Below are 12,618 nucleotides of genomic sequence, written 5' to 3' on the forward strand. Positions count from 1 at the left end.
GGTTGACATGCCAGCCAGCATAAATCTTGATAAATTCTTGATTGTTCATTGTGATTGGCATGGTGACAAACATCCTGATCGCCTTCAGAGCAGGAAGAGTGGTGCTAAAAAGTTTTATTAGAAGGCTGTGAGCTATGTTCACTTGTTTCACTTAATGCCATAAAGTGAATACATAGGAGACACACAGTAATAGCAAGGTTCTTTTGTGTGGCAGTGGCTCATCTGAAGAGCAGTGAAACCTTCCAGCAGCAGGTGACTTCCATTTGCACAGTTGCTGCAATGCAAAACTCATCCTTGTTGAACAATAGACTGGGTTTCTTTTGCTGCTTTTTAGAAAAGCATTACAAGGTTCTTATGCCACTTATATGTCAAGATGAGGGAAGGGGGAAGACAGTGCAGTTTGTGATAAGCTTATATTGTAACAAGCTTTATAACCTTTATTATAAAAAGGGTTAATATTAGCATGGCATTGTGGGGAAATCATAAAAGCTTGTTGTGACTAGAACTACTTTATTCTCCCCCTATTTTAGTTTGTTTGAAATTCTTTCTTAGTTCTCTTCAGAAAATTTCTCCTCTCAACTGTGCATGGCCACCAGCACTAGTGTACAGTGCACAGCAGTGCTTCTTAAGGGTGGTTTTCTTCTTGTGTAAAGTATAGGAATTCTCAAACTCTTTCTATTTTGGAAACTTCTGTCTTTTTTTGCTAAGGCAGAGCATCAGACGCTGCTGAGGTCTAAGAGAAATGGGACAACAGAACAGACTGTATTGCCATTAGTCATGATTGGTGGAGTTTCCTGCAAACTACCTGGAAAGTAAAGTCTTTATTTTGAAATGTACTGCCTTTCTTCCCAGCCCACTCCCAGGAAATTATTGTGCAAAGTAATGTATCTCTGAAGGAATTGTTAGTGCTCAAGTTGTCATATGTTTTGGAGATTTTTTGTTCCATTCTAAAGCTCTTATTACAGAGGTATTTTATGCCAAATACTTTAGACAGGATTTCATAGCACATTAATCTACTTGTACTTCACAGATAAATGCATGAATTAGCGAAAGTAGCACATTCATAATTGGATTCTAAGTTTTTGTAGCTGGGATTTAAAGTTAAAATTAATGTAGTTTTAAATATTCTGTAAACTTTTTTCCCCAGCTGTTATGCAAATCCTTGCTTCCTCTAATGCGCTGTAGCTGTTGTCCTCTTGATCACTGATATTTAATTACTATTTCAGGTCACTTGGTATCTTTTGTTTGCTGTTGTCCTTTAAAAGAATTAGAGAACTGTTTGATCTGTTTCTTTTGCTTAAACATTTAATTTTAATTTTCCCCTGCAAGAGGTTAAAGAACAAGCATTTCCTTCTACCTCCAGAGTAATCCTGGAATGGGATTTCACTTCTAAACTTTGCAGATCTCATTGAAGCACTCTGAGTCATATTTAATGGTTTACTTTGCTGATGGTTTGCCTGTTTGTTCTATACTGTTGCTTTTCCAGTGGTCATTGGATGGGCAGAGGGCTGACATATGCAGGCCTACTTTTGTGGAATGGTTAGAATTAGCACTCCCTGAGATAGTCAGCTGAAACAGTGTTGTGCCAAGATTAGTAATTTATTCTTTTCTCATGAATTTCAAGTTAGCTTATGGTTAAGCTTTTTCAAATATCTGAATAAGTTGAATGGGCCATGACATGCTTCTGGCAAAAGGAAGATATCTACAGCAACATGGAATGGCATTGCCTTGAATGCAGTGTACTCAGTCATAATCTAGGCAGGATTATGATCTGACTTGTTTTCTGGGTCCAGCAGCGTGCATTCAGATTGCACTTTTGACAATTAAATTGTGTGCTTAAAATAGAAGAGCTTGTTGAACTGTTGCTTTACTGAATGTGCTCTGATTTCAGATTTTAAGAGAATTGTTCAAAAAAAAATACAAATTCAACTGACAAATAGTGCCCTGAGATAAACCTGAATATTTTAAGCCTTTTATCTTGATTTTCTCTCCATCTACCATCCTTTTGTGTAATCTTTTGTTAGAAAAAGGATTAAGGAATTGGAAGATCCTTGTCTTACCCTATTATTTCTGAAAAGGAGAGTTTTGCTAAGAATAGTCTTTTAATCTGCTGTCACAACAGCTTCTTTACCAAACTGTAGAATTATATAAGTTTTCTTTTCATGGAGCCATTCTGGTTTATGATTTCTAATGCAAAACTGACCTGCAAGACACAAAGGTCAGTTTGTGATAATAGGATTTATCATGGAACCATCTGTAGTGGAGCTTCGAGTGACATGACACTGAAGAAGCTGTAGAGGTACCTTCCTATGAAATGCAGCACAGCAGTGTGTTTGCATAGTGACTTTTTTTTTTTTTGGTAGGTATAGCACTACTCATTCTGATAATGCTTGTTCTAGAAAAATGCTACCTATTAAATATCTTTATGATTAATTAAAGTCACAGTTCAGGAATCCGGAAAAGAATTTGAGAGGAAAGGTAGAGTGGGAATCTTCATCATTAGAAATGCCAGTTTACAAGCTGTTTCCTAGTGCATGCTGCAGGCTGTCTGCCTCCTTTACATCCTCCTTGCATGTGAATCGAAAACCTGTTTTAAAGGGGAAGGAAGATACTTTCCTAAAAGGATCTCTGGTGATGTCTAATCACTTAGTTAAATAGAGTATTTAAGAATAGAGAAACTCTGCAGTGTATTCTGTTAAAAGTGCATCGTTTCATTGTGCAGCCTCCTGTGTTAGTCTTTGTGTCATATGTACCCTTATCACAAAATAAAGACCCCTGGAAATCATGTAGTACAGAATACCACATAGCAGCAGAGTGTCACTGTAATAAACTAATTCAGAAGTGATCTATAACTTGGTAGGATACATAATTTAACAAAGTGCTGTTGGCCACAGGTGAGATTTTCCAGAGAGAGTGCACTGGTATTCCAGAGCAGCTGTGTTGTGGGAGCTGACCTGACTGTGAGAAATGCTGGGAAGTTGCATGTGCTGCTGTCTTATTTGCTTTTTTCCCATGCTTTAGGGTGATCTCTTTTGTTGTGCCATTAACAAACAACACCTTAAATCTTCATTCATGACTACTGTATGCATTTTTGTAGTACTTTTTGTAGTGGAGGGCTGTAACTTATAGTCTAATGGCGTTATGTGGCAATGCTTTAACATTTAGAGAAACTGAGGTGCAAGAGGAGGAAGGTGGATTAAGTGTAATCCTCTCAATAAGAGCTTTATTGATAAAAAGCAGAAGAATGTCTGTTTTGAAAAGAAAATCACTGCAAAACTTATGTCAGTTGTGGGTAATTTACTGTGGGTGCATCTATTACTTTGTTCTTCATTTTCCTGCTTGTGCAAGGTGTCTGGTGTGTTTATCTGACTAAAAAATTCAGTTCTCAGCTGAATTGATTTTGATATTAAAAAAAACAACCGTTTTAGTAGTACCACAAATTATATTGATTGTCTTATTTTGGATGTTTTGCAAGAGATATTTCACGGTATGAGAATTCTCTTTAGAAATGTGGGTAGCAGTTTAATACTGATTTTTATATAGAGGGTACTCAGAAGTTGTGATTGTGGATTCAGCATTTGAAGTTGATGCTGCTGACCCCAGTTCAGGAGTCAGGACTAGAGAACACTGGTATTTGGTACTTGGTTTGCATAAATTCATGCTTTGAGCTTTTGAGGGAAATGGGATGTAAAGTGGACGTGTTGACTCTCTGCCTGTGCTCCTTGGGGAGCAGTGTGTGAAATTGCTTTTGGAGCGTTGGTGGTTCTGTCCATGCCAGCTGACCCAGCAGTGCTAGGAAATGGTTTTGTTGGAGCAGTGTTTAACAACAATGTTTTTTGTGTTTGCATGTGATCTTACACTACCTGTTTATAGACAAATGTCAGTATCAGTATTCTGCTAGTTACAGTCTTAATTTTATTGCTTCCAGTCATAGGCCTTTCCTTACTGTTAAACAGCCTCTGAATCATTAGTTACTTCTGACATTATATGAGATGGTTTGAAGTTCCCTGAGACATGGAAGCAGAAAAGCTCAAGTTCTGGTTGCCCAATACAAAAACTTCAGTTTTCCCCAGTTTCGGGTTCAGCTGTTAGCATTTTGGCACTGGTGACTGCAACCTGTGACTGATTGGTGTTTCAGCCTTCCTTGTATTTGAACATAATTTGATGCAGGGAATTTCAGCACTGGTACATAAAATATAATGTTGAAAATGAACTGTTTGAGCTCATTCCTGGTTTTGTTATTAACCTTTTATTGTGACTTTTGAAACCATTTGGCGTGAGGTTTCCACTGCTTAGTGGCTGAGATGCTCTGGTATTGATCAGGTAAGTCTGACAGGAGCAGTGCTAGAGAACATGCCAGCTTCAAGTTCTTGCCTGTGTGACTCACCCTGCAAATATAATCCCTAGGGTGTCCTAGCTACTGTGACACCACAGAACGTGTCTGCCCTCAGCCTTGGTGAAATTGCTTTCTTCAAGAGAGAATGAGGAACAATACGAAAAGGGAAAACTCAAGGGGCTGCATTCACCAGCAGCTGCTACTGAAAGCTCTGCTTGGGAAATAAGTATGTTGCTCTTCCCTGGGGAGATCCTTGCTTGGTTGCCAGTAATAATTCTCATCTTCATCCCTCCCTTCAAAGCAAACAAGGGAGCTCCCAGTGCCGGTGGTGCTTGTAGATCAGGCTGTTTACCTGCGCTCTACCCAGGAGCTGCAGCCGCTGTCACGGCCCCGGGATGGGGGTCAGTCACTGACTGAAGTAACTGGAAGAAGGAGCAGGTCAGTTTAATTAGGATGAAAAATGAAACATGCACCTGCTATCCTTGTTTATGTTTTTATATACTTTTTTTTTCTTTTACTGACTTCTAGTCTGTCTCTAAGCTGGAAGCTGGCTTTCAGTAGGTGTGAAATTTCATGGATGCATTCTTCCCCCTTCCATTGCAGTTTACACAGTAAATATTAGGCTGGGAAAGATTTAAAATGCAGGAAGCTTGCTAAACGTAATTTAAAAAAAAAGTTGCTGGTTGTTTTTCTATGAAGAAGTTTTCTCCTTTCCTGCCCATCAAATTCTACTATAATAGTATTAAAGGTAAAAGTTCACCCAGTTTGGCAAGAGGAAAAAATAGAGGGCTGAGCCTGGATGTCTGTTGAAGAATTTTTGAGAAGCTGACTAGCATTTGGTGTCTCTCTTGAGCATTAATTCATCCTCAGTGCACTTGGATTCTGGTTTCCTGCATCATTCTCACTCTCCGTTCACACATGGAGTAAAAAAAAACCTGTCCAAATCTTCCTCCACTATTCAGGCTCTGCTTTGTTGTTCTTTTTGTCTTCCTGTTATCCTTTGTAAATTTTAATTATTTATTTCTGCTTTGATTCAGGATCTGGAAAATCTCTTCAGTCACTATAATCTAGGTAAAAACTCATAGGTACCTTATGACTCTTGAGGGCACTTTGTGCTTCTTATATACTTATATCTGGAGATGATGGTTGCAAGAAAGCTCCCTCTATGTAAGGTAATAGGATTACTTGTCTGTTCCAAACAGAGCTGGTATTTGGGGAAGGACATCACTTGTGAAGATTAAAATCAGATTATCAGACTTGTTTTGTGAGTGCTGAATCAAGAAATGCTGATGGGTCGTTGGAATGCTCTTTTGTGGGCAACATGAAGTCTTGAATTTAGCGGAATTTTAGATTTTTCTGAAGGAACTTTTACCGATAACTGATGAAGAAAGAAGTATAGACTTTTTATTTGCCAGGTTAAGAACTTAGAACGAGATGCCAACTTTTGGGTATTTTACAAGTAGCTTACAAAACCATTTTTATGTAAATACTCTTTTCCAAGCAATGTAACTTGCTGATCTTCCTTGTCAAAGGGAGAATGTGCTTCCTGCTTTCTTTAAAGTCTCCTGTGATCCCTACCATCCTATATAGGGATTGTTTTGTATTTAATGGTAAAGCTTACGTTCATCTTAATTTTGCAACTTTATTCCATAGATGGCAGAGGCATCACTGAGCAGACTTGAATTAGAATTCAATATGAAGTGCCAGTGCTCCTGTGTGAACTTGTGCTGTTTAAGTGGTAGGCACCTCCTTGTTACTGATGGGGCTCCAGGTGATTTTTGGAATGCCCAATTCAGTTCAGGTTACTGCAGTTGCATTCAAATAGGTTATCTTTTATGGAAACTGTAATAAGGTGAATAACTGGTCAAGAAAAGACCACTGGAGTGGAGAAGAGGATGGTTTATTTCCCTGTATGTCCTCCCCTTCTTAGTAGGCTCCTCAACGACTGGAAGAAGTCATATGATCCAGCTGAAGCATGTGGTTAGAGTCACTATATGAACCTGTAAACTGCAACACTAAATCATGGTAAAGGTTGCATCAGTATTAATGGATTTTGTTCATTGTTTATTAATTTAGGACTCTATCTATGTAGTTGTTTCCTGTAAACTGTACTGAGAACAGAGTTAGTTAAACAGAGAGAGCTATAAGGCTTTCCAAGAGTTTTATCAATCTGGCAGTGATGTTTTTTGAACCAGTGAAGTAATTACTTGATTCAAACAGCCCATATTACATTTTCTTGAGCTTCATTTGCTATTGTGTACTCAAAAGTTTTTTGTTTTAAAGCCAAATTTATTTTTCTATAGCAAACCTGTGATCTTTTCTGAAATTATCTTTAGTGGAGAAAGCCATCTGTTTATTGTTAAATATTCAACAGACTCTAGGAAATCAGTAATTGATTTAAATGTTCCATATAAAAACGATTACTAAAAAAGAAAATGTAACAATCCTAAAGTTTAGAAAAAAATAAATGGGTCTTAAATCTCTTGTCTTCAAGTAAACTGAAGTGACTTACCCTTTTCTGTTTGACCTTGAAAGTAGTAGGCAAGTCATAACATAGAAATCTAAATGTACCCTTGTTGCATTTATGCAGGTTTCCCCTGCCTCAGTACTTCTTTTCTGGATGAACACTGAGATCTGGTATCCACCTTTGCTTTACTGAATCTGTAACTAGTGAAGTTTGACTTTTTGGTGGGCAAAAGCTGTCTTAAAATGTACTGTTATTTTAAGAAGTGTACCTGCACTGCACTTCAGACCTGAGCTATGTAAGAATCACCCTAGTACATTTGTGTTTTGTTTAATAGCTGCAAATGGAAAATAGCTTCTGGGATCAAGCTGTAGACTTGGAATTTTTGCTATACCACTCCTCCCATGAGTGGTGTGAGCCAGACAGAGGACTCCTATAATGCAGGCATACATTAGATGAGATGCAAGGCACTTCCAATGTCCTTTACACATCAGCCAGAGGCCTCATTAAATGCGTCAGCATTAGTAGTAGTTCAGGCAATTGTGTGGAAGTTGTTCAGCTTAAAACCATCTGATCTGTGAAAGTATAATTTGAAAGCCATGCAAATCCTATAGTCAACAGTGAGAATATCTCATTTTAGAATAAGCTTTAGGTTTTTCAGACATCTCTGGCATTTGTAATGGTTTAGTAATATCTTGCTGCAGTTTTCAGTCAGCTGATGTTAACTCCTTTTTCCAAATTCCTTATCTGCATTAGCATTTAGCAGAACTGGAAGTATTGCAGAATACAACATTCAGTTTCAAGGGCAGCATGGAAAAAGAAAATGTTATTAAAAGTGTGGTTACTTTTGTGAATAACTGAAAGAGATACAGAGTTACCTTTAAGAAACAGAATTCTTTTGTTTCCTAAATTTGAACCTTTGAAGCATTTTTTTTTGTTGTATATCTGACAACTAGGCTGTATTTGCACTATCCATTTAGCAGATGTCCAGAAGCCTTTAAACATGACAGCTGAAAATTAGACAAGCATTCACGAACACATGATGCATACAAATCAGCTATGTGTGAACTGTATTTTCACAAAGAAATTAAATAAAATTCATTAATGCAAGAGCTTTATAAACACTGTGCATTTGTTTTGCATTCAGTAGCAATCTAGTGTGTACTTGAAGTACTGTTGGCTTTTACTAGGTCAGCCATACATTCCTGCAGTATATTCATTTTCATAGTGTTAGATGCCTTCTGAATGGTGTTATTGAATCATCGTTGATATGGAGTTATGTCATTATACTATCTTGATTATATTGCTAATTAATGTGTTAATATATGCAACTGTTTTATTTTAAGACTTTTTTTTTTTCCATTTCTTTGTCTCTTTAACTGTTATGGTCTTCATCTTTTGTCAGTCCTACTTCTAAGCAGCTACTCTAATAATATCCTTTCACTGTAGAATGGTTTCGCCCAGGAGGCCACAGTCTTCACCATGTGTAGACAGATTGCTGTCTTAGGTGGTGTTTGTCTTGTACCTGAGATATGTCTTTTGCCCCAAAGACTGTTTGCTGGCGTAGCATCCTAAGTTTCTTCCAAGACTAAGCCCACTTATGCTTGCTCTTAGGAAAGCATTGTTCTAGAAACTGTAAACATGAAAACCGAGTCTGATTTCGTGCAAAACTTGTAGTTAATGCTGGTTGTTCCTGCCTATGGTTTTTTCTCATTTCTTATACTCTGTTGCATTTCAAGGTACTGGGGTATGAAAATACCTTTTCTGCTATACGTCTCCACTGCAGTAGGAATAACCTGAATATGAATAATTTCTTAGATAAAAGGATATTTAGAATAAGGTGTTATACACTATAGCATGGATTGAATCCTGGATTTTCATATCATGTTGTCTAGTGAAGGTATAAACCAGCAATTAAGGGCAGTCTTAGAGACTTAGCTGGACAGAGCCAATGTTTCTCCACCCTTTGTCAGTATTCGGGCCAATTCTATTTCCATGTCCCTAGTGGAAAATTATCTCTTGGGTTCCATTTCTTTGTCTGAACAGAAGAGACATCTCTCAAATGTATCCTTTATGTCAGTTTTTAATGCAACCTTTGAAGCTTTCCTGTTCATTGTTACTGTCTCTAGTGAGGGGAAAGCGCAGAAGAGGTTGTAAGATATTTTCTGCTCTTATTTAAACTGAGATATCCTTTCTTTCACAAAACATGTTCCATTTCTGTTCCTCTGTGTGCCTGGAATGCATGCATTCAGATCACTGCATAAGCAAAGTAACCTTGTACATAATTGTGTGTGGTTTTTAAAGTGATGTCTGATTTAAAAAGCATAGGCTTGGTATCTAGTTGATGTGAAGGCTAGCAGGTGTGATAGCCAAAAAAGTAGCATTTGATTGTGCTGCGCAGAAGGTAAATACTCACATGTCTAGTGGAAAGCACATGGTTTCCAATTAAATTCTAATTGTGGATACAGAAACTTTCTGTGGTTAACTCAGGTGCATAACACTTTGGGCTCATGAACTGAGCAAGTTTTTAGTTGCCTGCTGTTTCAGCCAAACTTCTTGGATGAGCCTGGATTGATTTTAAATGCTAAACGTTAGATTGCTCAAATCCAGCCATAAATACACAGTGGGGACTGGTGTGATAACTGCCTGTACCACGAGCTCTGCACAGAGTAAACCTCAACGGAGCCACGCTGGTGCCAGCTCTGGTTCAAACATGTTAAGCTCACAGACACCTTGCAGTGTGCTAGTTAGAGTTGAAGCTCTGTTACTGTGAGGGCCCCTTTTGAGCATTGACCGGTGGTGTCGTAGGTGTAAAAAGCATTAAATAAAGCAGGGTCTGGAATGAGCAGCAAGCCATCTCTCTCTGCCTTCTAAAGAAATCAATTGATACACTCTGCAAAGACAAGTTTACTAAATATATTCCTATTGTTTATATAATTTTGCATTGTGAGTTTTGTTTTTTTTTATTTAAAGCTTGGCCATTTCTAAGGTTTTTAATGCACTTGAAGTAGGGCTTTTAAACTGAAAACTGTGTGTCCAAAGAATTAGCTCCTCTGTTTCCCACCCCACCTTTCTGTCCCCAAACCATCTGTTTCTCCAGTGTATTGAAGCTGTATTGGAAAGTCATTTTAATGTATAGTGTCCATACATTGTCCCATATCTTGATTAATACATGGAATGCTTTCTGTATTAGAGGCAAAATTTAGTCTTGAAATACAGCATTATGTTATCTTCCAGATATCTTGAAGTCAGCAAGTTTATGTAGAACAGTCTTGTTGAGACATGCTAAGGTACGTGTGAGATGTTTGCATATTTGGGTATGAATATTGCTATACATGGTTTCTTTACTGTTTTAAATGTGCTTATTTTAAAGCTGGATGAAGAATTTTGGTCAATCTTCATTGGTAGCATTATTCACTTTTGGAAGAGGAAGAGGTGTCAATGAAACATTTTTTATGAATGTCCATACCTCTCAAGGTTAGCCATGATACTTTCATAGGTCTGTGCTTCTTGCATTTTCATGGAGCTACATGTTCAACGTGTCCACGTTTATCCTTTTACAACTGTATCAGGCTGTAGAGAAGTGATGAGTGGAAATTGTTGACCATCTGAAGTCTCCTGCAGGACTATTGAATTCTAGTTGCTGTTAGTGAATTTAGAATAAAACTTATGCACAGCCTTGCAGATCTCCTAGGGTATGGATATAGTGTTACTTTCAATTCCTGCATTTTTGTTGTGCTTCCTTGGGTAAATAGTACTTAGGGCAGTCTGAAGAATTGGTAAATTAATATGCCAAACACAGAGTGCTATCTTAGGGTTCAGTTTTGAAATACCCTTATTTTGACTAATTGTGGGCTGCCAGTAGAAGGTTACCATGTACTGAAATTTGCTTAGGCACAGTATTTTCAAGGAAAGGAACAATGGTTGATGTGTGAGAGGAAATTGAAGTTTTCTGTGGGATTATTCCCCTGCTGACAGTTGACAACATTCCAGCAAGTTGACAGTTAATGGGAAAAATGAATTATTAGTTTCCTCATTAATAATAGAAATCTAGAGTCTGCATCCTGCCTCTCTTTCCATATGTGCTTCTGCAAAGTTGCTAGAAAATGGAACAAAATGTCAAATTTCAGGCAGATGACTTTATCTGATATAGCTTAATCATGTTTTAATGAAAAACATTGAAGGTATACATCATTTAAGAATCTTAAAAGTCTGACAATTTCTGAATTTAGACTTGCTTTAATATTTAAAGACTAAGATTTTTTGGTGTTGTGGATCTTTGAAGCTAGTCTTCATAAGACTAGTCATCAGTAAGTTAATACCTAGGAAAAAATTAAGTCTTTGGCTTTTTTCTCTGAGCTCTGTTTACAGAGCTGGCAATACCAGGCATTTCTGAGGATGCTTTCATGTGAGATGAAGATACAGGGAGCACAAGGGGTTCTGAGCTGAGTGGGAGCAAAGCACTGAGTGGAAGTACACTTGGTTATAAAATGAGAGACTTACACTCTCATGATTGATGAACAAAACTGTGTGGAGGTTATGAGACATTGAGGTGAGGGGCGCAGAGGTGATGTGTGTCAGGGCTGTCAGCCTGAGGAAGCTGTAATGGCCAGGTGGAATACCAGAGGGTTGGAGGCAAGGGACATGTGTACATATTTTTTAAGACCTCTCTTTGTACTGATCTGAGTGTGTTATGTCCAAGTGGTTTATTTACATCCCACAATGGCTCCCCACAGAACATGTGCAAGAAATGGCTTTTCTGGGAACGTACTCCATTTCTTCTGAAGCTGAGTAAGTCCATTTTATGGCAGGAGAGCATGCATTTAAAATGAAGAGAGAAACTGTACCTCCTGCTATCACAGTATAGACTGATAATTTTTGATGAACAGCACATGGGGCTGCAGAAAAAGGAATGATAATTTAGATGCAAGTGGAGATACTCCTTCTTCCTCACTTTGTAATACCTCTCCTTCCTCATTTATTTACTATTCTCTTGTGACCGTGGTTTGACTGATACCATTTTTCTATCCAAACTATTGGTCTGGGGTGCTTTGAATTCTTTCTCTGCTTTAGCCATTATTACAGGCCTACTTTTTAATCTCATGTGAAGCTTATAGGAACAAACTTCATGGATAATGGGGAAGGAACCAATTACTGTGATTCTGGTTGCACATGCTTTAGCATATATTTAACTTGATGAAGAGTTTTCAGACTTGGAGTGGTGCTCCAGATTTGCTGCACACAAATGTATATTGAACTACAAAAACTTTTCAGTTTTATCAAGTATTTGTTTTCCTGCTGTGTCTTGATTGCTTTTACTGGTGCATTATACCCTGACTTGAAGTTTCTCAGGAGTTCTTTGAACACTTTTTTTTTTTTTCTGAGAGAGCAGTCCCTTCCCTGAAACAGTGCAGAAATTGTTTGGTTTTGCTGTATGTAATAGAAGGGCTATTTGTTTTTGCTTGCTTCCTCATCTAAATGTTTCCTGCAAAAACAGTCTTTGCACTGCAAAAGTCATCTCTCCGGTCTTGCTTTTTACTCATTTTCTGGAACTTTGAAATATTGCCAAATAGAAGTCTGAGAAACCTTAAATTCTCACAGTCTTGTGAGGGTAGTGATGGGTCATGGTGGTGAGGGGGAGTCGGGTGTCTGAGGAAGGGTCCAGGTAGATCAGGTCTCTTACAGAATACCCACAACTATTTTAGGAACATATCTTACAAGGAAGAGTTACTCAACAGGTTTTGTGAGTAAAGGGGGAAGCACTCTGAAACTTTCTAGTAATTTATTTTGTATAGAGTTTAATAGATACATCAGCAAC

The sequence above is a fragment of the Manacus vitellinus genome, unplaced genomic scaffold, assembly GCF_001715985.3.
Source record: "Manacus vitellinus isolate BGI_N305 unplaced genomic scaffold, ASM171598v3 scaffold_15_pilon, whole genome shotgun sequence".
Lineage (NCBI taxonomy): Eukaryota > Metazoa > Chordata > Aves > Passeriformes > Pipridae > Manacus > Manacus vitellinus.